Below are 24,719 nucleotides of genomic sequence, written 5' to 3'. Positions count from 1 at the left end.
ATGTGTGACACAGCTGAGGAAGTGCCTGTGATAGCCATCCCCAGAAGCTCCTTCCTCCTGGCAAGCACTTGCTCCTGCCTGCCTGTGGCCTCTGCCATTGCTGCAGTCCAGGGAGATGGCAAATCCAACCACAGCAACTACAGTGGCAGAGCCCCGAGGCTTCTCCCAGCTGATGGCCCACGTGATCCAGCATTGGTGTCAGACTTTGGTGACACAAAGGCAAAGGTAGACCCTCAAGTTTTCTTTCTTCCATTGTGGCCCAGCTGGGAAAGTGTCTGCAGGAGCCAACCCAGAAGCTTCTTCCTCCACGGGGATGCTGAATCCCATGCAATGGGACTGAGAAGACACACACACCAGCCCACACACCCCATTAACACTTAAGCCCTATAACTGCTGCAGGCCTGGAAGAGGGCAGCCCCAGAAACTGCAACTCTAGCACAGATTTCTGCACTCATCACAAAGGCACAACCAAAGCAAAGTGCTCACAAAGAATAAGACCAGTACAAACCAGAAAGAAATGCATCCTTGCCCAGGGCATACCAACAGCTAGGTTCCTGCATTGGAAAGTAAAGTGTTCTGAGCTTCAGGGCACTACACGGTGCCCCCACCATAAAGCTTTACTCTGTAAGAAAAAACACAGAATCTGGAAAAAAGAGGAGGCAGAAGAAAATGTTCCAAACAGTACTATGAGATATAACACCAGAAAGAGGGCTGACTGAAACAAATCATCCATCTTCTTGATAAAGACTTAAAAGAACAAAGTCATAAACGTGCTCATATATCTACAGGAAACTATTCAAGATCCCAGGGAGGACTTCAACAAAAAGATAGAAGCCTGGAAAAGAACCATTCAGAGGTGAAAAATACATTATCTGAGATGAAACATACAATGGCGATAATTAATAGCAGACTTTCACAGGTTCAAGAAGTTGTAAATGATATTTGGGAATTTAGGGAAATGAAAACAATGAAGCTGAAAAACAGGGGAAAAATATCTCTAGGAATGAAAAACTAATGAGAGACTTGTGACTAATTCAAATGGAACAATATTCACATAGTAGGGTACCAGAAGAAGAAAAGGGGACAAAGGGATAGAGATTGTCCTTGATGAGAAAACTGTTGAAAACTTCCACAGTCTGGGAAAGGAACTAGGTCAGCGAAGTACAGAAAGACCTTAACAAAAGGCACGCATGGAAGACAACACCAAGACATAAAATGATTAAAATAGTGAAGATCAAGTACAGGGAGACAGTATTGAAAGCAGCCAGAGAAAAAAGGTTACTTACAAAGGAAACCCCATCAGACTATTCAGCAGACGTCTGAGGAGAAACTCTGCAGTCCAGAAGGGAGGGAGGGGCATGATATACCTAATTTAATGAAACAAAAGGACTGCCACTGAAGAACACTCCACCTGGCAATATATACATTTGAGGCTGGGATTAAACATTTTCGGTAAAAGAAGAGTTGAAGGAATTCACCAAGAGTGAATTCAGAAGTAAGCCAGGCCTACCTACCAACATGTTAGAGTGCTGTAGATGGAAATGTCCGTAAAGCTAAACAGCTTTCAGTAGAGAAAGCAAGTGCACAGTAAAGGTAGGAGACCAATTCATTACCAAGAAAGTATGAATTTAAATAAACTACTCACAAAATCAAAGGACATACAAAAGAGGCAGAATATGTAACCTAATATATAAAGTGTGGAGGCAGAAGAATAAGGGGGAAAACACCTCTAGTCTGTGCTTTAAAAAGGAATCAGCAATTTAGGATAGACTGTTATATAGTAAGAAAGGTCTCCTTTAACCTTAGTAATGGAAGGAAGGAAGGAAGGAAGGAAGGAAGGAAGGAAGGAAGGAAGGAGGGAGGGAAGAAAGGAAGGAAGAAGGAAGGAAGGGAGGAAGAAGGAAGGAAGGGAGGAAGGAGGGAAAGAAGGAAGTGAGGAAGGAGGGAAGGAGGAAGGAAGTAAGGAAGGAGGCAAGGAAGGAGGAAGGAAGGAGGGAAGGAAGGAAGGGAGGAAGGAGGGAAAGAAGGAAGGAAGGAAGGAGGGAAGGAGGGAAGGAAGAAGGGAAGGAAGGAAGGAAGGAGGGAAGGAGGAAGGAAGGAAGGAAGGAAGGAGGCAAGGAAGGAGGAAGGAAGGTAGGAGGGAAGGAAGGAAGGAAAAAGGAAGGAGGGAAGGAAGGAAGGAGGGAAGGAGGGAAGGAGGGAAGGAGGAAGGAGGGAAGGAAGGAGGAAGGAAGGAAGGAGGGAAGGACGGAAGGGAAGAAGGAGGGAAAGGAGGAAAGAAGGAAGGAAGGAGGGAAGGAAGGAAGGGAGGGAGGAGGGAAAGAAGGAAGGAAGGAAGGAGGGAAGGAGGGAAGGAATGAAGGAAGGAGGGAAGGAGGAAGGAAGGAAGGAAGGAGGCAAGGAAGGAGGAAGGAAGGAGGGAAGGAAGGAAGGGAGGAAGGAGGGAAAGAAGGAAGGAAGGAAGGAGGGAAGGAGGGAAGGAAGGAAGGAAGGAAGGAGGGAAGGAGGAAGGAATGAAGGAAGAAGGGAAGGAGGGAAGGAAGGAAGGAAGGAGGGAAGGAGGAAGGAAGGAAGGAAGGAGGCAAGGAAGGAGGAAGGAAGGTAGGAGGGAAGGAAGGAAAAAGGAAGGAGGGAAGGAGGGAAGGAGGGAAGGAGGGAAGGAGGGAAGGAGGGAAGGAGGAAGGAGGGAAGGAAGGAGGAAGGAAGGAAGGAGGGAAGGGAGGAAGGAGGGAAAGAAGGAAAGAAGGAAGGAAGGAGGGAAGGAAGGAAGGGAGGGAGGAGGGAAAGAAGGAAGGAAGGAAGGAGGGAAGGAGGGAAGGGATGAAGAAAGGGGGGAAGGAGGAAGGAAGGAAGGAAGGGGGAAGGGAAGGGGGAAGGAGGGGGGGAAGGAAGGAAGAAAAAAGGAAGGAGGGAAGGAGGAAGGAGGGAGGGAGGAAGGGGGGAAGGAAGGAGGAGGGAAGGGGGGAAGGAGGGAAGGAAGGAGGAAGGAAGGAAGGAAGGAGGGAAGGAAGGAGGAAGGAGTGAAGGAGGAAGGTAGGAAAGAAGGAGGGAAGGAGGGAAGGAGGGAGGGAATGAGGAAGGAAAGAAGGAGGAAGGAGGGAAGGAAGGAAGGAAGGAGGGAAGGAGGGAAGGAAGGAAGGAGGGAGGGAGGGAAGGAGGGAAGAAAGGAGGGAAGGAAGGAGGAAGGAGGGAAGGAGGGAAGGAGGGAAGGAGGGAGGGAAGGAGGAAGGAAAGAAGGAGGAAGGAGGGAAGGAAGGAAGGAAGAAGGGAAGGAGGGAAGGAAGGAGGGAGGGAGGGAGGGAAGAAGGGAAGGAAGGAGGGAAGGAGGGAGGGAAGAAGGGAAGGAAGGAGGGAAGGAAGGAGGGAGGGAAGGAGGAAGGAAAGAAGGAGGAAGGAGGGAAGGAAGGAAGGAAGGAGGGAAGGAGGGAAGGAAGGAGGGAGGGAAGGAGGGAAGGAAGGAGGGAAGGAGGGAGGGAAGGAGGAAGGAAAGGAGGAAGGAGGGAAGGAAGGAAGGAGGGAGGGAGGGAAGGAGGAAGGAGGGAGGGAAGGAGAAGGGAAGGAGGAAGGAAGGAGGAAGGAGGAAGGAAGGAGGAAGGAGGAAGGGAGCAGAGAAAGAAAAAGACAATGAGAAAGGAAGTAAAGAAACAGACAGAGAGCGAAGAAAGGGAAAGTGGTTTCCACTGCATTCCATTCCATCTCCACCATTTGCAGTCCTTCACATTCCATTTCCTTCCCTTTTCTTTCTGTCTCCGTTTCTATTCTGTTCCATTCTATTTCCATTCCTTTAAAATGCCATTTCATTCTTTCCCTTTCCTTTTCCATTATTTTCAATTCCATTCATATTATATTCCATTTCAACTGAACTCCATTCTTTTCCATCCAAATCCATTTCTTTCAATTCCATTTCCAATTCCTTTACATTCCTTCGATTCCATTCAATTTCCTTTGATTCCATTTCTTTCCACCATTTTCATTCCTTTCCATTAGTTCACATTCCATTTCCATTCCTTTCAATTCCATTTAAATTCCATTCCATTTCAGTTAGACTCCAATCCTTTCCATCCAATGACATTTTCTCCCCAATTTCAATTCCTTTACATGTCGTTCCATTTCCTTTCCATCCCATTTGATTTCATTGCATTTCTCTCCATTCTCTCCATCTATTTCTATTCCTTTACATCCCATTCCCTGTCCTTCTCTACGTCCATTCTTTTCCATTCATTTGCATTCCATTAATTTCCGTTCCATTTCCAATTCCTTTCCATCCATTTCCTTTTCTGTAAATTCCATTTCATTCCTTTCCATTCATTCCATTTCCATCCATTACTGTTTCTGTACATTCCATTTATTTTTCTTTTCTATTTTCATTCCATTTATATTCTTTTCTCTTATTTTCCATCCATTTTCATTCCTTTCCTTTCAATTTACATTCTTTTCCAACCATTCCCATTCTTTTCCATTCCATTTTCAATATCCCTCCATCAATTTCCACTCCTTTAAATTCCATTTCATTCCTTTAAATTCCATTTCTGTATATTTCATTGCAATTCAGTTCCATTTCAATCCATTTCTGTATATCTCATTCTTTTCAATTCCATTAAAATTATATTACATTTCAATTAAATACCATTCCTTTCCATCCAGTTACATTACTTTCTATTGCATTTCTAATTCCTTTAAATTTTAATTAAGAATTTAAAAGTAACTAACACATATATTAACACTCACAGAAAATGAAATAAGAAATGAAAATGAAATGTAAATCTCATTAACACACCCATTTTTACATTTTTTCACTTGAATACCACAATGAAAGAAGGTACTGTGATATGTATGTCTCAAGAACTACTGTTGTAATGTAACATTCATAAGGAGTCCCTTGGTCTTGATCGTTCTTACCAATATGGAAACATTTGGATAAACCCCACATTAAAAATATAATAGAACTGTCCCAATTGTTTCAGTGTATATCCTTTCATTACTAACATTCTATGTTCCTACTCCCTTTAACAACAAAACTCCCTGGATATGTTCTGCTTATACTGTAAGCACTTTCAAATTACCATTCTTTCTTCTAATTGGATTCCTTACTATCACTGTGGTCAGCAATGACCCCTGTGATCTGAGTTCAAAGTTTACTTCTATTTTCACCATCACAAATAAAAACATTAATTAATTAATTAATTAAGCAAGCTATATAACACAGTCATCTTTTGCCTCTGGGATAAGATGATTTGGTTCACAGGTGAATACAGGTAAAGGTGTTTGGCCCACATTTTCACAGGTCTTCACTCACCTGGATGGGCTCTTGGAAAGGAAGGTCTCCAGATACAAGTCTGTATTCTTTCCTCAGTGGTAGATAATAGAGACAGAAGCTCTGTCCACAGTCAATACAGCAGAAAGGAGTGAAGCAACTGTCCCTTGTAAGACTTAGATACTAATAACAATAATAGTAATCAAAGGAAATACAAAATTAAATATGCCCCAACCAGATTATGCCCACTGAGAGATAAGAGATAAGGCTATATTTACAGTTCCCTGTCCACTTATTAGGCACATTTCCCTCATGTTGTTTCATCCCTTAAGCACATGATTCCCTTGAAGAAAACTTCTGTGGGCAGAAAGGAAATTTTCCTACTAATTTTCTGTTCTCAAGAAATCAGGTTAGAAGTCAGCTGAAATAAGTTTTTTAAAACTTCCTCCATGAACTCTTCTCCCTTCCAGAGGGTCTAAATACAGCACCTTAGCTCAAATCTGAGTAAACAATTCTTTGAGTAAGACTGAGGAACCTGTCTTCACCAGTTCCCATGGGTCATCCAAACATTTTCTCATGCTGGGAACACAGCCTCTGAAATCTCCAGAAAATCATTTCCTTTTTCAACAATAGAACTAAGTTCCTTTGGAACCGTTGGCACAACACTTCTTGGCTTCATAACACTTTTGCTATAATAGGAATTTCATACTTACACCAAAGTTATGAACTGTCACAGTTTTCCCCATATTATGAAATATTTGATCATAAGACATATGTTTATGTAATTGATGCCATATAACTTGAATTTAGCATTTTATAGATATTGCCGGATTTAATTTTCTTTTTTTGAGAGGGCATCTCTCATATTTATTGATCAAATGGTTGTTAGCAACAATAAAATTCTGTATAGGGGAGTCAATGCAAAATGCACAATCATTAATCCATCCCCATCCTAATTCTCGTCAGTCTCCAATCTTCTGAAGCATAACAAACAAGTTCTTATGTGGTGAACAAATTCTTACTTAGTGAATAAATTCTTATATGGTGAACAGTACAAGGGCAGTCATCACAAAAACTTTCAGTTTTGATCACTCATTATGAACTATAAACAATCAGGTTAAATATGAATATTCGTTTGATTTTTATACCTTATTTATATGTGAATCCCACATTTCTCCCTTTATTATTATTATTTTTTAAGTAAAATGCTGAAGAGGTAGGTAGATGCCACATAAAGGTAGAAAACATAGTTTAGTGTTGTAAGAGAGCAAATGTAGATGATCAGGTGTGTGCCTGTAGACTATGTGTTAATCCAAGCTAGACAAGGGCAATAATACATGCACGGATGCAGAAGATTTTTCTCAAAACAGGGGGGTGAGGTTGTAAGCCTCACCTCTGTTGATCCCCAATTTCTCACCTGATGGCCTCCGTGTGACTGTGCCTGTCTTAGGTTGAGGAATCTTACCCGTCTCTGGCTAACCAGTCATCTTCTGGGGCCATAAAGGGAAATGTAAAGTTAGCTTTTTACTTCTTTGCAGATTTATGCCCTGTGGCTTCTATGCCCAGCACTTGTCTCGAGGTATCTTTACCACTTGGAGGAGTTATAATACTCAGTGAATTCAATATGAGGCATGAATTCAATTTAAGGGTTGTAATTAGGAAGGAAGAAGAAAAGCTAGAGAGGTAGCAGATGGAAGAAAACATGGGACTATTGATTATTTCTTTGACATATCTTCTTGTAGAGTAACTTAAGCATGTGTAGGTTTTAAACTCCTAATTAAATTGCGCACACACATTAACATAATAGGAATACAGTTACATAACAAATCAGATCTATAATTACTAGCCATCTCCAGTGAAGCCAATAAAACCAGGCAGGGACCCTAGGCATTTGTGAAAATTTGTCTATGATATAATGGATATTGTCCAACTGTACTTGAACAGTCTGAGAGAAATCAGACAAATTAAAACAACCCATTCCTGGGAACTGTTCACATCCCATATGTTCTTTTAACATTAGATAGTCTGTAGTTGTAAGATTTTGGAGCTCTACAACTTGCACTCCTCCTAATTCTTGGTTGACTTCCAACAGTATAGATCCAGTCAGATTTGTTGTTTTACTGTATGCACAGGCCAGCTTAGATATCTCCTTCTTCATTCCAATGGCAAGTCCAGGAACCGGTGGGATGAATTCAGCTACAACTGCAGCATCACCTGGATCTTTGTTGAGGTTTTCTGATGATCATCTTCTGGTATGTCACTTCAAGAGAGTGCTGATGTTGGAAGTTCTTCTTCATATCATATCTTAGTTCATTTTCAGGGTAGCCAAATTAGGCTTTGATCCTCTGTATAAACACAAACAGACCCTTTGCCAACACTCTATACCATTCTGTAGAACTCATTGGAGGTCACCACACAGGAACTGCTTTTTTTTTTAAGAGAAAGGAATATTATCAGAAAAATGTACATCCATAGCCAGTCATCTGACACCCTATAAATGATCAAAATTAAGGATATTTAAAGCATGCATTAATCATTGATTTACAGTTAGTTTTATCCTATCAGGGAGTAATCACCCTTCTCTTTCTTTTTTTCTGTTAACTTTAATCTACACTTACATGAAGAATATGACGTTTACTAGGCTCTCCCCTATACTAGGTCTACCCTATAAACCCCTTTTCAGTCACTGTCCATCAGCATTGCAAAGTGTTTTAGAATCACCACTTGTCCTCTCTGTCTTCTACAGCCCTCCCCTTTCTCTCATCCACCTCATGCATGCTAATCTTAATACCCCTCTTCTTCTTCCCCCCCACATTATCCCTCCCAACCACCCATCCTCCCCAGTCCCTTTCCCTTTGGTACCTGTTAGTCAGTTCTTGGGTTCTGTGATTCCACTGCTGTTTTGTTCCTTCAGTTTTGCCTTTGTTCTTATACTCCACAGATGAGTGAAATCATTTGGTATTTCTCTTTCTCTACTTGGCTTATTTCACTGAGCATAATACCCTCCAGCTCCAAACATGTTGCTGCAAATGGTAGAATTTGCCCTCTGCTTATGGCTGAGTAGTATTCCATTGTGTATATGTACCACATCTTCGTTATCCATTCATATACCGATCGACATTTAGGTTGCTTCCAACTCTTGGCTATTGTAAATAGTGCTGCGATAAACATAGGAGTGCATCTGTCTTTCTCAAACTTGATTGTTGTGTTCTCAGGGTAAATTCATAGGAGTGGAATTCCTGGGTCAAAAGGTAAGTCTGTTTTGAGCATTTTGGTGAACCTCCATACTGCTTTCCACAATGGTTAAACTAATTTACATTCCCAACAGCAGTGTAGGAGGGTTCCCCTTTCTCCACAGCCTCGCCAACATTTGTTGTTTGTCTTTTGGATGGCAGCCATCCTTACTAGTGTGAGGTGATACCTCATTGTAGTTTTAATTTGCATTTCTCTGATAATTAGTGATGTAGAGCACCTTTTCATCTGTCTGTTGGCCATCTGTATATCTTTTCTGAGGAACTGTCTGTTCAGTTCCTCTGCCCATTTTTTAATTGGATTATTTGATTTTTGTTTGTTGAGGCATGTGAGCTATTTATATATTTTGGACATCAAGCCTTTATCGGATCTGTCATTTACAAATATATTCTCCCATACTGTAGGGTTCCTTTTTGTTCTATTGATGGTGTCTTTTGCTGTACAGAAGCTTTTCAGCTTAATATTGTAACACTTGTTCATTTTTGCTGTTGTTTTCCATGCCTGGGGAGATATGTTCAAGAAGACATCACTCATGTGTATGTCTAAGAGGTTTTGCCTATGTTTTTTTCCATGAGTTTAATGGTTTCATGACGTACATTCAGGTCTTTGATCCATTTTGAATTAACTATTGTATATGGGGTAAGACAATGGTCCACTTTCATTCTCCTACATGTAGCTGTCCAGTTTTGCCAGCACCATCTGTTGAAGAGACTGTCATTTCGTCATTGTATGTCCATGGATCCTTTATCAAATATTAATTGACCATATATATTTGGGTTAATGTCTGGAGTCTCTAGTCTGTTCCACAGGTCTGTGCTCTGTTCTTCTGCCAGTACCAAATTGTCCTGATTACTATGGCTTTATAGTAGAGCTTGAAGTTGGGGAGTGAGATCCCCCCTACTTTATTCTTCTTTCTCAGGATTGCTTTGGTTATTCGGGGTCTTTGGTGTTTCCATATGAATTTTTGAATTATTTTTTCCAGTTCATTGAAGAATGTTGCTGGTAATTTGATAGAGATTCCATCCAATCTGTTTAGTGCTTTGGGCAGGATGGCCATTTTGACGATATTGATTCTTCCTAGCCACGAGCATGAGATGAGTTTCCATTTGTTAGTGTCCACTTTAATTTCGCTTAAGAGTGACTTGTAGTTTTCAGAGTATAGCTCATTCACTTCTTTGGTTAGATTTATTCCTAGGTATTTTTTTCTTTTTGATGCATTTGTGAATGGAATTGTTTTCCTGATTTTTCTTTTTATTGCTTCATTTTCAGTGTATAGGAAAGATACAGATTTCTATATGTTCATTTTGTATCCTGCAACTTCCCTGTATTCCGATATCAGTTCTAGTAATTTTGGGGTGGAGTCTTTAGGGTTTTTTATGTACAATATCATGTCATCTGCAAATAGTGACAGTTTAACGTCTTCTTTACCAATCTGCATTCCTTGTGTTTCTTTGTTTTGTCTGATTGCTGTGGCTAGGACCTCCAGTACTATGTTAAATAGCAGTGGGGATAGTGGGCATCTCTGTCTAGTTCCCGATCTCAGAGGAAAAGTTTTCTGCTTCTTGCTGTTCAGTATAATGTTGGCTGTGGGTTTATGATGTTGAGGAACTTGCCCTCTATTCCCATTTTGCTGGGAGTTTTTATCATGAATGAATGTTGAATTTTTTCAAATGCTTTTTCAGCATCTATGGAGATGATCATGTGGTTTTTATCTTTCTTTTTGTTGATGTGGTGGATGATGTTGATGGATTTTTGAATGTTGTACCATCCTTGCATTCCTGTAATGAATCCCACTTGGTCATGGTATATGATCCTTTTGATATATTTTTGAATTCAGTTTGCTAATATTTTATTAAGTATTTTTGCATCTACATTCATCAGGGATATTTTTCTGTAATTTTCTTTTTGATGGTGTCTTTGCCTGGTTTAGGTATTAGGGTGATGTTGGCCTCATAGAATGAGTTTGGGAGTGTTCCCTCCTCTTCTATTTTTTGGAAAACGTTAAGGAGAATGGGAATTATGTCTTCTCTGTGTGTCTGATAAAATTCCGAGGTTAATCTGTCCTGCCTGGGTGTTTTGTTCTTGGGTAGTTTTTTGATTACCGTTTCAATTACTTTGCTCGTAATTGGTTTGTTTAACTTTTGTGTTTCTTCCTTGGTCAGTCTTGGAATGTTGTATTTTTCTAGGAAGTTGTCCATTTCTTCTAGGTTTTCCAGCTTGCTGGCATATAGGTTTTCTTAGTAGTCTTTAATAATTCTTTGTCTTTCTGTGGAGTCTGTCATGATTTTTCCATTCTCAATTCTGATTCAGTTGATTTGTGTTGATTCTCTTTTTCTCTTAATAAGTTTGGCTAGAGGTTTATCTATTTTTGTTTATTTTCTCAAGGAACCAGATCTTGGTTTCATTGATTATTGCTATTGTTTTTTTCTTCTCAATTTTGTTTATTTCTTCTCTGATCTTTATTATGTCCCTCCTTCTGCTGACTTTAGGACTCATTTGTTCTTCTTTTTCCAATTTCGATAATTGTGATGTTAGACTATTCATTTGGGATTGTTCTTCCTTCTTCAAGTGTGCCTGGATCATTATGTACTTTCCTGTTAGGACTGCTTTCACTGCGTTCCACAGAAGTTAGGGCTTTGTGTTGTTCTTATTTGTTTCTATATATTCCTTTATCTCTATTTTAATTTGTTCTTTGATCCATTGATTATTTAGGGGCATGTTGTTAAGCCTCCATGTGTTTGTGAGCGTTTTTTTTTCTTTGTAGAATTTATTTCTACTTTTATACCTTTGTGGTCTGAAAAATTGGTTGGTAGAATTTCAATGTTTTGGATTTTGCTGAGTCTCTTTTTCTGGGCTAGTATGTGGTCTATTCTGGAGAATGTTCCATGTGCACTTGAGAAGAATGTATATCCTGATGCTTTTGGATGTAGAGTTCTATAGATGTCTATTAGGTCCATCTGTTCTATTGTGTTGTTCAGTGCCTGTGTGTCCTTACTTATTTTCTGCCCGGTGGATCTATCCTTTAGGATGAGTGGTGTGTTGAAGTCTCCTAAAATGAATCCATTGCAGTCTATTTCCCCCTTCAGTTCTGTTAGTATTTGTTTCACATATGCTGGTGCTCCTGTGTTGGGTTCATATATATTCAGAATGGTTATTTCCTCTTGTTGGACTGAGCCCTTTATCATTATGTAGTGTCCTTCTTTATCTCTTGTTACTTTCTTTGTTTTGAAGTCTATTTTGTCTGATATTGGTACTGTAATCTCTGCTTTCTTTTCACTGTTGTTTGCCTGAAATATGTTTTTCCATCCCTTGACTTTTAGTCTGTACATGTCTTTGGGTTTGTGGTGAGTTTCTTGTAAGCAGCATAAAGATGGGTCTTTCCTTTTTATCCATTCTATTACTCTCTCTTTTGATTGGTGCTTTCAGTCCATTTACATTTAGGGTGTCTATTGAAAGATATGTACTTATTGCCAATGCAGGCTTTAAATTCATGGTTACCAAAGGTTCAAGGTTAGCCTCTTTAGTATCCTTTTATCTCTCTCTATGTCAGCTTCTATGCATTCCTGTTCTCTGGTTTCTATTCCATCAATGGCCTCTTGCATCTTGTCCATTCTGCTTATAAATCCTTCCAGAGTTTGTTTCATTTCTGTAATCTCCTTTCTGGCATCTCTGATCTCCCTTCAGACTTCATCCCATTTCTCTTGCATATTTCTTTGCATCTCTGTCAGCATGTTTATGGTTTTTATTTTGAATTCTTTGTCAGGAAGATGGTTAGGTCTGTCTCCTTCTCTGGTGTCTCTGTGATCTTGGTTTGCCTGTAATTTTGTCTCTTCATGGTGATAGGAATAGTTTGCAGAGTTGGGACTAGTGGCAGCTGGAAGAACTTCCCTTCTTGTTGGTTTGTGGCCTTTACCTCCTGGGATAATAGCGACCTCTAGTGGCTTTTGCTGGGTAGCTGCATGCAGACAGGGCTTCTGCTTCCTGCCCAGCTGCTATGGAGTTTATCTCCACTGTTGCTGTGGGCATGGCCTGGCTTGGGCTGCTACTCCAATGTGGTGGAGTTGCGTTGGAGGGGGAGTGGCTGGGAGGTTATTTATCTCCTAAGGAGCCTCTGTGCTCCCTGCAGCCCAGGGTATTAGAGTGCCCAGAGATCCCCAGATTCCCTACCTCTTGACTAAGTGTCCCACCGTGCCCCTTTAAAACTTCCAAAAAGTGCTCGTCAAAAAAAAAGAGAAGAAAAAAAGAAAAAAAGGTGGTCGCTCACCTTTCTTTTTTTCTCTGGCACCTGTCTCCAATATCTGCTCGCTGGTCTTGCTCCCTGTTTCCCTAGTTTTGGGGTCCCTGTCACTTTAAGATTTCCAAAAAGCACTCACCACGACAAAACAACAACAACAACAACAAAAAGATGGCCACTCGCTTTTCTTTTGTTCTCTGGTGCCAGCCTCCAGTACCTACTCACCATTCTTGCTTCCCTGTTTGTCTAGTATCCAGAGCCCTGCACATGCACTGTGTCTGTGCTCTCGTCCAGATGGCTGTGGCTGGGTGTTCAGCAGTCCTGGGCTCCTTCTCCATCCCGCTCAGACCTCTCTCCTCCCGCCAGAGCTGGGGTGAGGGGTGCTCGGGACTCTCCAGGCTGGGTCTTGTATCTTACCCCCTTTGAGAGGCGCTGGGTTCTCGCAGGTGTGGATGTGGTCTGGATGTTGTCCTGTGCCCTCTGGTCTCTATTTTAGGAAGAGTTGTCTTTGTTATATTTTCATAGATATATGTGGTTTTGGGAGGAGATTTCTGCTGCTCTACTCATGCCTCCATCCTGGCTCTGCCCCTCCAGATTTAGTATTTATAAAAGAATTAAGAGTGTATTAAAGGTTTCCACATTACAAATCCCTAGAAACTTTGTATATGTTAATTTTATAGTAAGTGGGAGAATAAAGTAGCAAATGGAACAAAGCTGACCTTAAGAAAATTGGCCATAATAATGTAGGTGGGACCAATATAATCATGATACTCTTCTGAATGTGGAACAGGAAGGTAAAATAGTGTGAATCAGAGATAGATATGATGATGAAATATTGCTGGATTTGAAGATGCAGAAAGGTCACTGAGACAAGGAAAGCAGGTGGCCACTAGAAAAATGGAATAGGAAAGGAAACAGATTTTTACCCAGAGCTTCCATTAGAAACTGGGCCCTGCAGACACCTTTATTTTAGCCCATTGATGCTAATTTCAGGCTTCTGACCTCCAAAACAGTAAAAACATTAAATTGTTTTCTTTTACCACTAGGGAAATAATTTGTTACAACACTAATAGAAATGCAATACAAATATTCATCCAATACCTTTTTTTTTTTTGAGGAAATTGAATTTTAGCTAATCCATTTAGCTTCTTTTAGGTAATGGCATTTTGAAATCTAACCTTTACTGAAAGAAAAAAAGTCTAAAGTTGTTTTGAAGATCTGATACACTGGCTGGTATAGTGAATTCCCCATTGCTTAAATATAAATTTAGTTTGACTTGGAACCTTTGTGAACTAAAAGAAAAAGTTATCATAACTAAAACAAAGTTAATCCATTCTGTTTTAAATCTTTGTGTCTGAATTTAACTTCTTAAATTCCATGTTGTCAAACATTCATTCTATTTATTTCTATCTTCTCCAAATTTCTTTCAAATATCCTATCAAGAGAAAAGATATAATTGTTAATGAGTCTGTTGTATGTGTAAATATGCATATGTGCATTTATAACTGCATTTATGTGAAATAGAAAGTTACAAATGCACACATAGTATATGTACATATACTCCTTATGCATGAAATCTTACATTCACCAAATATTTCTAACAATTTTGTTTATTCCTAACAACATTCACCTGATTTACATTTATTATTCCACATCACAATAAGAAATAAGGAAAGAGAAGCTCTGGTTAATAGTTTTCACAGTTATATAACTTTAAGCAATGGAAGTGTTTGTGCATTTACTTGAATAATATGTAAATGAACCCATGTAGTATGTAGTCTTATTTTTTGTTTCGTCTCTAAACCAGAAAATTTTGCATTATAAATCTGTTGTTTATTATATGTCATTATACCTGATAAATTTATTTTAAGTTAAAATCAGTTATGAATTGATTCAGCAAAATTGCAGGACACAAAACCAACATTCAAAAACCTGTTGCATTCCTATATTCTAAGAAAATTAATTAGAAATTTAAAATATAATCCCTTTGCAACTGCATCAGTAATAGTACAATGCATGGGGATAAATCTGACCAAAGAGGTAAAGCCCTATACACTGAAAACTTTGGGACATGGATAAAGAAATTCAATATGCTACAAGTAAATGCAAAGACATTTTATGTTAATGGATTGTAAGAATTAATATCTACAGCTTCAGTGGAATGTATATCAAAATTTCTATGGCCATATTTTCTGTTTCTTCATGGGTCAGTCTTGGAAGGTTATAAGTTTGTAGGACTTTGTCCAATCCCTGTAGATTTTCCCATTTATCATCATTCAACTTTTTCATGGACTTCTCATAATTGCTTGAATTACTGTGGTGTCAGGTGTTACTACTTTTTCACTTCTAATTTCGTTTATTTGTGTCATCCCTTCTATATTCTTGATAGGTCTGCCTAGGGGTTTCTCTATTTTCTTTATTTTATCAAAGAACCCATGCTTAGTTTCATTGACTTTTTTCTATTTTCTTATTCTCTATGTAATTTATTTCTGCTCTGCTCTTTATTATGTCACTCTCTCTGCTAACTTTGGGATTTGTTTGTTCTTTTTTTTCTATCTCTAATTGTGGGTTTAGATTATTTGGAATTGTTCTTATTTCTTAAAGTAGGCATGTATTGCTCTTAAAACTGCATTTGCAAATTCCCACATATTTTGAATCAGTGTGTTTGTTTTCATTTGCTTACATATATTGTTTAATTTCCTCTTTGATTTGACCACTCATCCATTGATTATTTAGAATCATGCTATGTATTTTAGCTTCTGAATATTTGTGTGTATGTGTGTATTTTGGTTTTATTCATGTAATTTTACTCTAGCTTCATGACATTGTGGTCATCAGAGGTGACTGATACAATTTTAATCTTTTTAAAAATACTGAGGAATTTTTGTGTCTTATGTTATCTCTTCTGGATAACGTTCCACGTGTACATGAGAAAAATGTATATACTGCTCTTTTTTGGGTGTATGCTTTCTGTATTTGTCTGCTAACTCCATCTGGTCTAATGTGTCATTAAATGCTTCTGTTCCTTATTTATTTTCTATCTGGATGATCTATCCATTTATGTAAGTGGGGTGTTAAAATCCCGTAACATAATTATGCTGCTTTTTCTCCCTTTAAGTCAGTTAGTATTTGTTTTATGTACTTAGGTTCTCCTACGTTGGGTACCCAGGTGATTATTATGTCCTCTTGTTGGACTGATCCCATTATCATTATGTAATGTTCTTCTTTGTCTCATTTTGCTTGTTTTGAAATCAATTTTGTACAAGTACACCACATTTTTCTCCCTATTATATGCATGAAGTATATTTTTCCTTCCCTTCACTTTCGGTCTAGGCATGTTTTTAGTTCTGAGATGTGTCTTTTCTAGGCAGCATATAGGTGGGTGTTGCTTCTTTATTCACCCTTCTATCCTGTCTTTTGATTAATGCATTTAACCTACTTATATTTGAGGTACTTATTGATAGGTATTTAGTTATTGCCATTTTAGTAATTGTTTTCCAGTGGTTTTTGTAATTCCACTCTGCTGTTTTCTTCCCATCTTATAATCTTGTTGTTTGATGGCTTTCTTTAGTTACACTTGGATTTCTTATAAAACAATATTTTTGCATGTCTGTTATTGGCTTTAAGTCTGTGTTACTATAAGAGACATAGATAGTTTCCTATATAGAAAGCTATCTATATTAATTTGATCATTACTATATTCTGAACACAATATAAAAGTCTGCCTTTTTTATTCTATTTCCTCCTCTATAGTTTATGTATAAGACATCATAGTCTACATATGTGTGTATCCCTTGACTGATTTGTGTATAGTTGATTTCACTAGTTTTGTTTTCTTCATTCTTGTTTAGCAAGTAATTGGTCTACTGCCTTTACTTTAGGTTTATTTTCACTGATGAAGAGGCTTAAGAAAATTTCCATCTATATTGTCTCTATCACATCCTTTAAGTCTTGTTTATTGTTGGTGAATTAAGCTTCATTTATGTGGGAAACTCATCATTTCTCTCTCAATTCTGAATGATAACCTTGTTGGGTAGAGAATTTTTGGTTGTAGGTTCTTCCTTTACAATAGTTTGAGTATTTTGTGCCACTCTCTCTGTACTGTAAAAATTCTTATGGAAAATATACTGAAAGACTTAGGGAGTTTTCCTTATAGCCAACTGTCTGCCTCTCTCTTGTTACTTCTAAGGTTTTCTTCATCTTTAATCTTTGCCTCTTTAATTAACTCTATGTCTTGGTGTTGTCTTCCTGGGGCCCTTTTGTTAAGTGCTCTATGTTCTTCCAGTATCTGGGTGTCTATTTCCTTCACCAGATTGGGGAAGTTTCCAGCTATTATTTCTTCAAAGAGACTTTCTTCTTCTTTGTCTCATTCTTGTCTTTCTGGGACCACTATTATGTGAATATTCTTTCATTTCTAGATGTCTGACAACTCTCTTAGCATCTGTTCATTATAAAAAATATTTTCCTGGGTTCACTTTTTAAATTAAAGTGTTATCAGTATACAATCATTTTTATTTCAAATATACAACACAGTAGTTCAACAGTTTCCTATATTATTAAATCCTCACACTGTCTAGTGTGTTTATTATCAACCAAAATATTAAGATGTTAAAGAATCATGAATGACCAACTTATATTGGGATTGAAAATTATTATACCCCTTATCCTTTCCTCCCCACCCCCACACTTGCCCTTCATAACCACTAGTTCCTTCTTGGTGTCTATGAGTCTATTGCTATTTTGTTCCTCATGATTTGCTTTGTTTTTATACTCCACAGATAGGTGAAATCATATAGCATTTGTCTTTCTCTGCCTGGATTATTTAAATCAACATAATACCCTCTACATCCATTCATGTTGCAAAAGGAAGGATTTCTTTTCTTTTCTTTTCTTTTCTTTTCTTTTCTTTTCTTTTCTTTTCTTTTCTTTTCTTTTCTTTTCTATTTCCTTGTGTATATATACATCTTCTTTATCCATTCATCTATTGATGGACACTGGTGTCTTCCATATCCTGTCCATTGCAAATAATGCAGCAATAAACATAGGGCTACATATGTCTTTTCGTCGATTTTTTCTATTGTTTTATTCTTCTCAATTTTGTTTATTTCTGTGTGGATCTTTATTATGTCCCTCCTTCTACTGACTTTGGGCTCCATTTGTTCTTCTTTTCCTATTTTCCTTATTGTGAGTTTAAACTGTTTATTTGGTGGTGTTCTTGTTTTTTGAGTAAACCTGTACTACTATGTACTTTTCTTTTAGTATTGTCTTCAGTACATCCCACAGATTTTTGGCTGCTGAATTTTTGTTTTCATTTGTCTCCATGTATTTCTTGTTCTCAGTTTTAATTTGTTCATAGATCCACTGATTATTTAGGAACATGTTGTTTAGCCTCCATGTGTTTGTGGGCTTTTGTGTTTTCTTTGTGTCATTAATTTCTATCTTCATACCATTTTGGTCTGAGAAACTGCTTGATACAATTACAATATTTTTAAATTTATTGAAGGTCTTTTTGCACCTTATTATGTGATCTATTCAGGAAAACATTCCATGTACACCTGCAAAAAATGTGTATCCTTCTGCTTTTGGGTGGAATGTTCTGTAGATATCTGTTAAGCCCATCAGATCTAATGTATTTATTGTTCAGTGCCTTTATTTCCTTATTTTCTCCTTGATCTATTGTCTTGTTGATCTATTGATGTGAGTGATATGTTAAAATCTCCTAAAATGAATGTGTTGCAGTCTATTTCCCCTTTAATTCTGTTAGTATATGTTTCATGTATTTAGGTGTTCCTATATTGGGTGCATAGATATTTTATGATTATATCCTCTTCTTGAACTGCCCCTTTATCATTATGTAATGGTTTTCTTTGACTCTTATTACTTTCTTTGTTTTGAAATCCATTTTGTCTGATATAAGTAATGCTATTCCATATTTTATTTGCATGAAATAGCTATTTCCATCCCTTCACTTTAGTGTGTGTATGTTTTTGGGTCTGAAATGAGTCTCTTGTAGGAAACATAAAAATAGACGTTGTTTTTTTTATCCATTCTGACACTCTTTGTCTTTTGATTGGTGCATTAGCCATTTACATTTAATGTAATTACTGATACATATTTACTGTCATTTTATTAATTGTTATATAGTTGTTTTTATAGGTCTTCTCTCTACCTTTTCCTCTCTTATACTCTGGTTATTTCATGAATTTCTTTAGGGTTGTGATTGGATTTCTCTTTATTTGTGTATTGTTGGCTAAAGTTTTGTGGTTATCAAAAGTTCAAGATAGCTTCCTTATTATATAGCAGTCTATCTTAAACTGCTGATTACTCTTTTTCAAAAGCAATCTAATGGTACGTTTATTTTTTCTTTGTTCTCTTCCACACTTTATGCATTAGATATCATAATCTGCATTTTTTTTGTGTATTCCTTAATTAATTTTTGAACAATTGTATTAACCTTCTCTCTAGGAATCCTTTGTCTTTCTTCCTCCACTTGTTGTTTTCCTGTTCTCTAATTTCGATCTCTTTGATTGTCCACTCTATTGCAGCAATCTACTATTCACTCCCTCCATTGTATTTTTCATGTCAGTTGTTGTATTCTTCAGCCTCAGTGATTTTTTTTTAAATCTTCTCTTTGTTGAAGTTCTCACTGGGATCATCAATTCTTTTCCCCACGTCTGTGAGCATCTTTACAAATGGCACTTTTAAATCTTTATCAAGAATTTGGTAATCTGCATTTCATTCAGTCTTTTCTGTTGTCTTCTTTTTTCTTTTGTTTGTAACATATTCCTCTGTCTCCTCATTCTTTCTGTGTTTCTGTGTTTCTTCCTTTGTATTAGATAAATGAGCTATGTTACTGGTCAAGAAAGTAATGGATTTGTGAAGAAGTACTCAGGTGGTACCCAGAAACTCAAGACTCTTTGCTCACCAGTGCCTGGTTTTTCTTTGTGGCATGGCCACAGTTGCTCTGAGAGTCATAGGCGGTACCTCCTTTCTGCCTGTCTGCAGTCGGTGACTAATCTCTTTCCACAGAGGCTGATAGGTCACCTCGCTGCCCTTGCATGCTGTAAGGTGTTTCTACTGTGGTTTGGTGTCATTGGGGCTGCCTTCTACATGCTGGTCAGCAATTGAGGCTGCACAGGGCCAGGTGGGCAGGTCATGGCTGGTGCACAGGGGAGAGCCACTGGAGAGCTGTACTTCTAGAAAGGGATGAGGGAAGTTGAGGTTTATTGTCCATGAGGCCCCAAGCATTTGTGCTGAGGGAAGGCTGGGAAAACCTGGGAAGTGATCTCCCTCCACATTCAAGGCAGAAAAGTTGGAAGGCTGCTGGGCCAAGTAGATCAGGTGGAGAAGTTGCAAGGGAAGTGCCTCCACCTGACTAAGAAGCCAGTGAGGGAATTTACATCTGGCTCCCACCATCACCCCACCAGTTGGGCTGAAGGAGGATTGGGAAAGATGGGAATGTGTCCTCCCTTTACCTTCCAGGCAGTAAAGTCTGACCACTGATGGCTGAGCAGGGTGAGTATGCAGGGAACTGTGCTTTGAGGCTGAGCCACCACGGAGAGAGATGGAGCACTTGGAGCTGACTCCCATGAATGCCTGACAAGTTAGGATAAGTGAAGGCTGGGAAAACATAATCCAGGTGCCTTTCTTTTTCCAGCAAGTGCCCCTATGGAACTCCATCACTCTGTCACACTTCCTGCTTCTGGTAAATCTTACAAACTGCTGTTCCTGTGTTGGGTCTCAGAGGGACTGATGGAGTGTCTGTCCTCCACAAGTTGAATGGAGTCTCAGCCTCCGAGACTACTCCAACTCTCCCTGGTATCCAGCCCCATTAATTACCAAAGACCAATGCAATGTGGAGTCATATTCCCAGAGATCTCCAGTGCCAGGAGTGCAGGACTCCAGAGTGCTTATCCCATCCCCATTCCTCTTCCTTCTGAGCTGGGATGGCAGAAAGATTTTGGTCCAGATTGATTGTAGCTCTGCCACTTTACCTTTCTTCACCAGATGTAGATATCCTTTCTGAAGTCTTCAGGTCATTTTCAAAGATAGTTGCATTTGCATAGTTGTTTCCTTGATATGTATGTAGAGGTGGTTTCAGCCATCTTTTCTCCAAGTTTCAAGAAATGTTCAACTCAATCATCTAAATTCCTACTTTAAGAAGCTAGAAAAAAGAGCAAGATTATCTAACGTGTGTTGGAGGCAGAAAATAATAATGATATTTGCAAAAATGTATAGGAAGAAGTAAAAACCTCTAAGATTCATGTCATTGAAACAATCAAATTAGCAATAAATATGTGTAAAAGTAGAGAAAAAATATAAGTATGAATATCATCATAAATGCTCAGATGTTAAACGGATAATAAGGAATTACTATAGCAACAGTACACTAACAAATCTGACACTTTAAATATAGAAATATTTCTTGAAAAACAAGACTTGGTAAAACTAATTCAGGAAGAAATAGAGACTAGGAATAGCCTTCCCAACTGTATTACTGCATTTGTAATCAGATACTTTAAACAATGAAGGAAATCTCATGCTAGATGTTTTTACCTGTCAATTATATGGAAAATATAGTTCAGAAACTGTGCTAATCTATGACTTTAGAAACAATAATATGAGGGTATTATACTATTCTCATTATTCAATTTCAAAATAATCCTGATACCAGAAATAAAAAAGTAGTATTCTTAGAACAGATTTTATTACAACTATCCCCAATGAACATATGAACAACAATCCTCAATAATATTTTGACACCTGAAAGCAGCAATAGATGAATTAAATGTCGGATCAGTATTCAAAATCAATGGACTGAAAAATATATATTATTATCTCAGTAAGTGACAAAATCCAACAACCAAAATTAAATAATAATAAATAACTAGGAATGGAAGGAAAATTTATCATCCTATTAAAAGCACCTACTTAACATGTAATTGTGAAAGAATAAATGCTTTCCACCAAAATTCAGGAACAAGGGAAGAATGCCAGATCTTAACATTACCTTTCCACGTTTTTGGATGCTTAATGAAAAAAAAAGGCCTAAAGGTCAGAAAGGGAAAAGCAAAATGGTTGGAATTTTCAAATGTTATTTTACACACAGAGTGCAAAACAATCTGCAAAATTATCTCCTAGATTTAGGACAAAAACATGGCAAGACAGCAGTATAAGAGTCAATATTAAAAAATAAAGTGTATTTTTATGTCCAAATAAATAATTGGAACATTAAATGAAACACTACAGAAGCATGAAAAATATTTATGAACCAACATGAAAAACATGCAAGAGTTTTACATTAAAACATTTGAAGCATTTCTAAGAGGACACTAAGGCTAAATATCAAAACATACATGTGATATACATGGATTAGAAGGACAGTGTCATTAGGATGTCAATTATTCCCCAAAATTGTCAACCAAATTCAATACTATCCAGTGAAAATCCTGCATGGATTTCTTAGTGTTCCGTTCTGTTCCATTTACCAATGTCTTTCTTTATACTAATACCATGTAGTTTTCATTCATGTAGGTTTGTGATATGTTTTGAAACCAGGAAGTGTGATGCCCTTGAGTCATGTTCTTTATCAAGACCATTGGGTGTTCAGGCTCTTTTGTGGTCCTATGTTAATTTTAGATGTTTTTAAATACTTCTGTAAATAATGCCACTATGATTTTGATTATTTACATTGAGTATTTAGACCACTTTTAATAATGTGAACATTTTAACAGTATCTTTCAACCATGAATACAGAATGTCTTTCCATTTATTTTTCAAGTTTAATTTCTTTCCTCATTATTTTGCAGTTTTCAAAGTATGTATCTTTTGTTATGTTTTTTAGGTTTATTCCTTAGTTCTGTATTTTTATGCTATTGAAAATGAGATAAAGTTCCGAATTTTATTTTCAGATAATTGATCGTTAGTTTATAGATATGCAAGTGAATTTTATATTTTGTTTGTATGTTGTAACTGTAGTATTAAACTACATTTAAATACAGTATTTAGGGTTTTCTTTATTTACCATCAAGAAAATATCACTACTTTTCTGATTTTGATGACTTTTATTCCCTATTTTTGTCTAATTGAACCGAGTCTGATTTACAGTACTATGTTGTTTGGAAGTAGAAAAATTGCTCTGTTCCTGATTTTAGAGGTAAAATTTTATGGCTCTTCCAGTTTCCTAGTTATGTTTTTATTATTTATTATGGCATTATTTTGCTTAGCCTATTAACATCAGCTACTATAATTATTGCAGTCTTTATAGGTGTAAAACTATTTAGTTGATTAGCAACTCTGCATGGTGGAAACGTAAAATGCTCTCCAGCCATACTATGAGCTCTAGGCTCTATCTTCTTATTTACAGTAGGGGACCTAACTGGTATTGTATTAGCTAACTCACCATTAGATAGTGTTCTTCACAATGCTTCTTATGTAATAGCCCACCTCCCCTATGTACTCTCTATAGGTGAAGTTTTTGCCATTATAGGAGGTTTTGTACAATGATTCTCTTTATTTTCAGGATATACTCTTAATCCCACATTAGCAAAGATTCACTTTACAATTATATTTGTAGGTATTAATATAACTTTTCACCGAACATTTCCTCAGACTTTCAGAAATACCACAACATTATTCTGACTATCCAGATGCCTACACAACATGAAACACTGTATCATCTATAGGGTCATGTATCTCATTGACTGCTGTTACAATTTTCATAACCTGAGAAGCTTCCACTTCTAAGTGAGAAGTGCACATAACAGAGTTAACTAATATTATTCTTGAATGGCTGCCTGTCACCTTACAACACATTTGAAGAACCTGCCTTTGTAAATTTGAATAAGCAAGAAAGGGAGGAAATGGACCCCCCCAAAATGGTTTCAAGCCAATATCATAACCTCTGTGCCTTTCTCAATTACTGAAGTATTAGTAAAATTTACATAACTTTGTCAAAGTTAAATTACAGGCTTAAGCCCTTTATGCTTCTCTAGCATACCCCTTTCAATTAGGCTTCCAAGATGCCACATCCCCTATTATGGAAGAGTTACTTCATTTTCATAATCATACACTGACAGTTGTTTTCTTAATTCTTCCTTATTTCACTTATACTAACAACAAAACTAATACATACAAGTAAAATAGATGCCAAGAGGTCGGAACTATTTGAACTGTCCTGCCTACAATTATTCTTATCCTTACTGTCTCGTCTTCATTTCATATTCTTTACATAATAGAATGAAATGAGCAACCCCTCACTAACTGTAAAAACAATAGGCAATCAATGAGACTGAAGCTATGAACGCACAGATTATGAGGATTTAAATTTTGAATCTTACATAGTCCCTTCAGAAGACTTAAAACCAGGTGAACTACAACTTTTGGAAGTAGATAATTGACTTTTACTACCTATAGAGATAACAATTCCAATACTTATTTCATCAGAAGATGTCTTACACTCTTGAGCAGTTCCAACTTTAGGTATAAAAACAGATACTATTCCTGGACGATTAAACCAAACAACTATAATATCAACCCAATCAGGTCTGTTTTATGAACAGTGCTCAGAAATCTGCAGCTGAAATCACAGCTTTATGCCAATTGTCCTTGAACTAGTCCCATAGAAGATATTAGAACACTGATCTATATCTATACTCTAAGATCATTAAGAAGCTAGTAGCATTAACCTTTTAAGTTAAACATGGAGTATGTCTCTCCTACAATCATGTCAACAATCTTAACTCTTCTTATTTTATTTCAATGAAAATATCCAAATGTTAATACCCTCAAAGCATAGAAACTACAATAAAAACACATTACAAAAACACCACTCATTGAGAAGAAAAGTGAATGAAAATTTATCTGCCTCTTTTACTACCCCAATGATTATAGGAATTCCTTTTATTATAATTATTATTGTTTCCAACCATTTAATTTCCAACATCAAAATGACTAATTACTAATCGTGTTGTATCTATT

At 37.4% G+C, this 24,719-nt stretch overlaps 1 pseudogene; it reads left to right on the top strand.

Annotated features, from left to right (window-relative positions):
* On the top strand, positions 1-23,665 carry LOC118966995 (cytochrome c oxidase subunit 1-like; annotated as a pseudogene).
* The last annotated feature ends 1,054 nt before the right edge of the window (positions 23,666-24,719 follow it).

The sequence above is a fragment of the Manis javanica genome, chromosome Y (assembly GCF_040802235.1).
Source record: "Manis javanica isolate MJ-LG chromosome Y, MJ_LKY, whole genome shotgun sequence".
Classification (NCBI taxonomy): Eukaryota; Metazoa; Chordata; class Mammalia; order Pholidota; family Manidae; genus Manis; species Manis javanica.
This window is presented reverse-complemented; position numbering and strand designations above follow the sequence as displayed.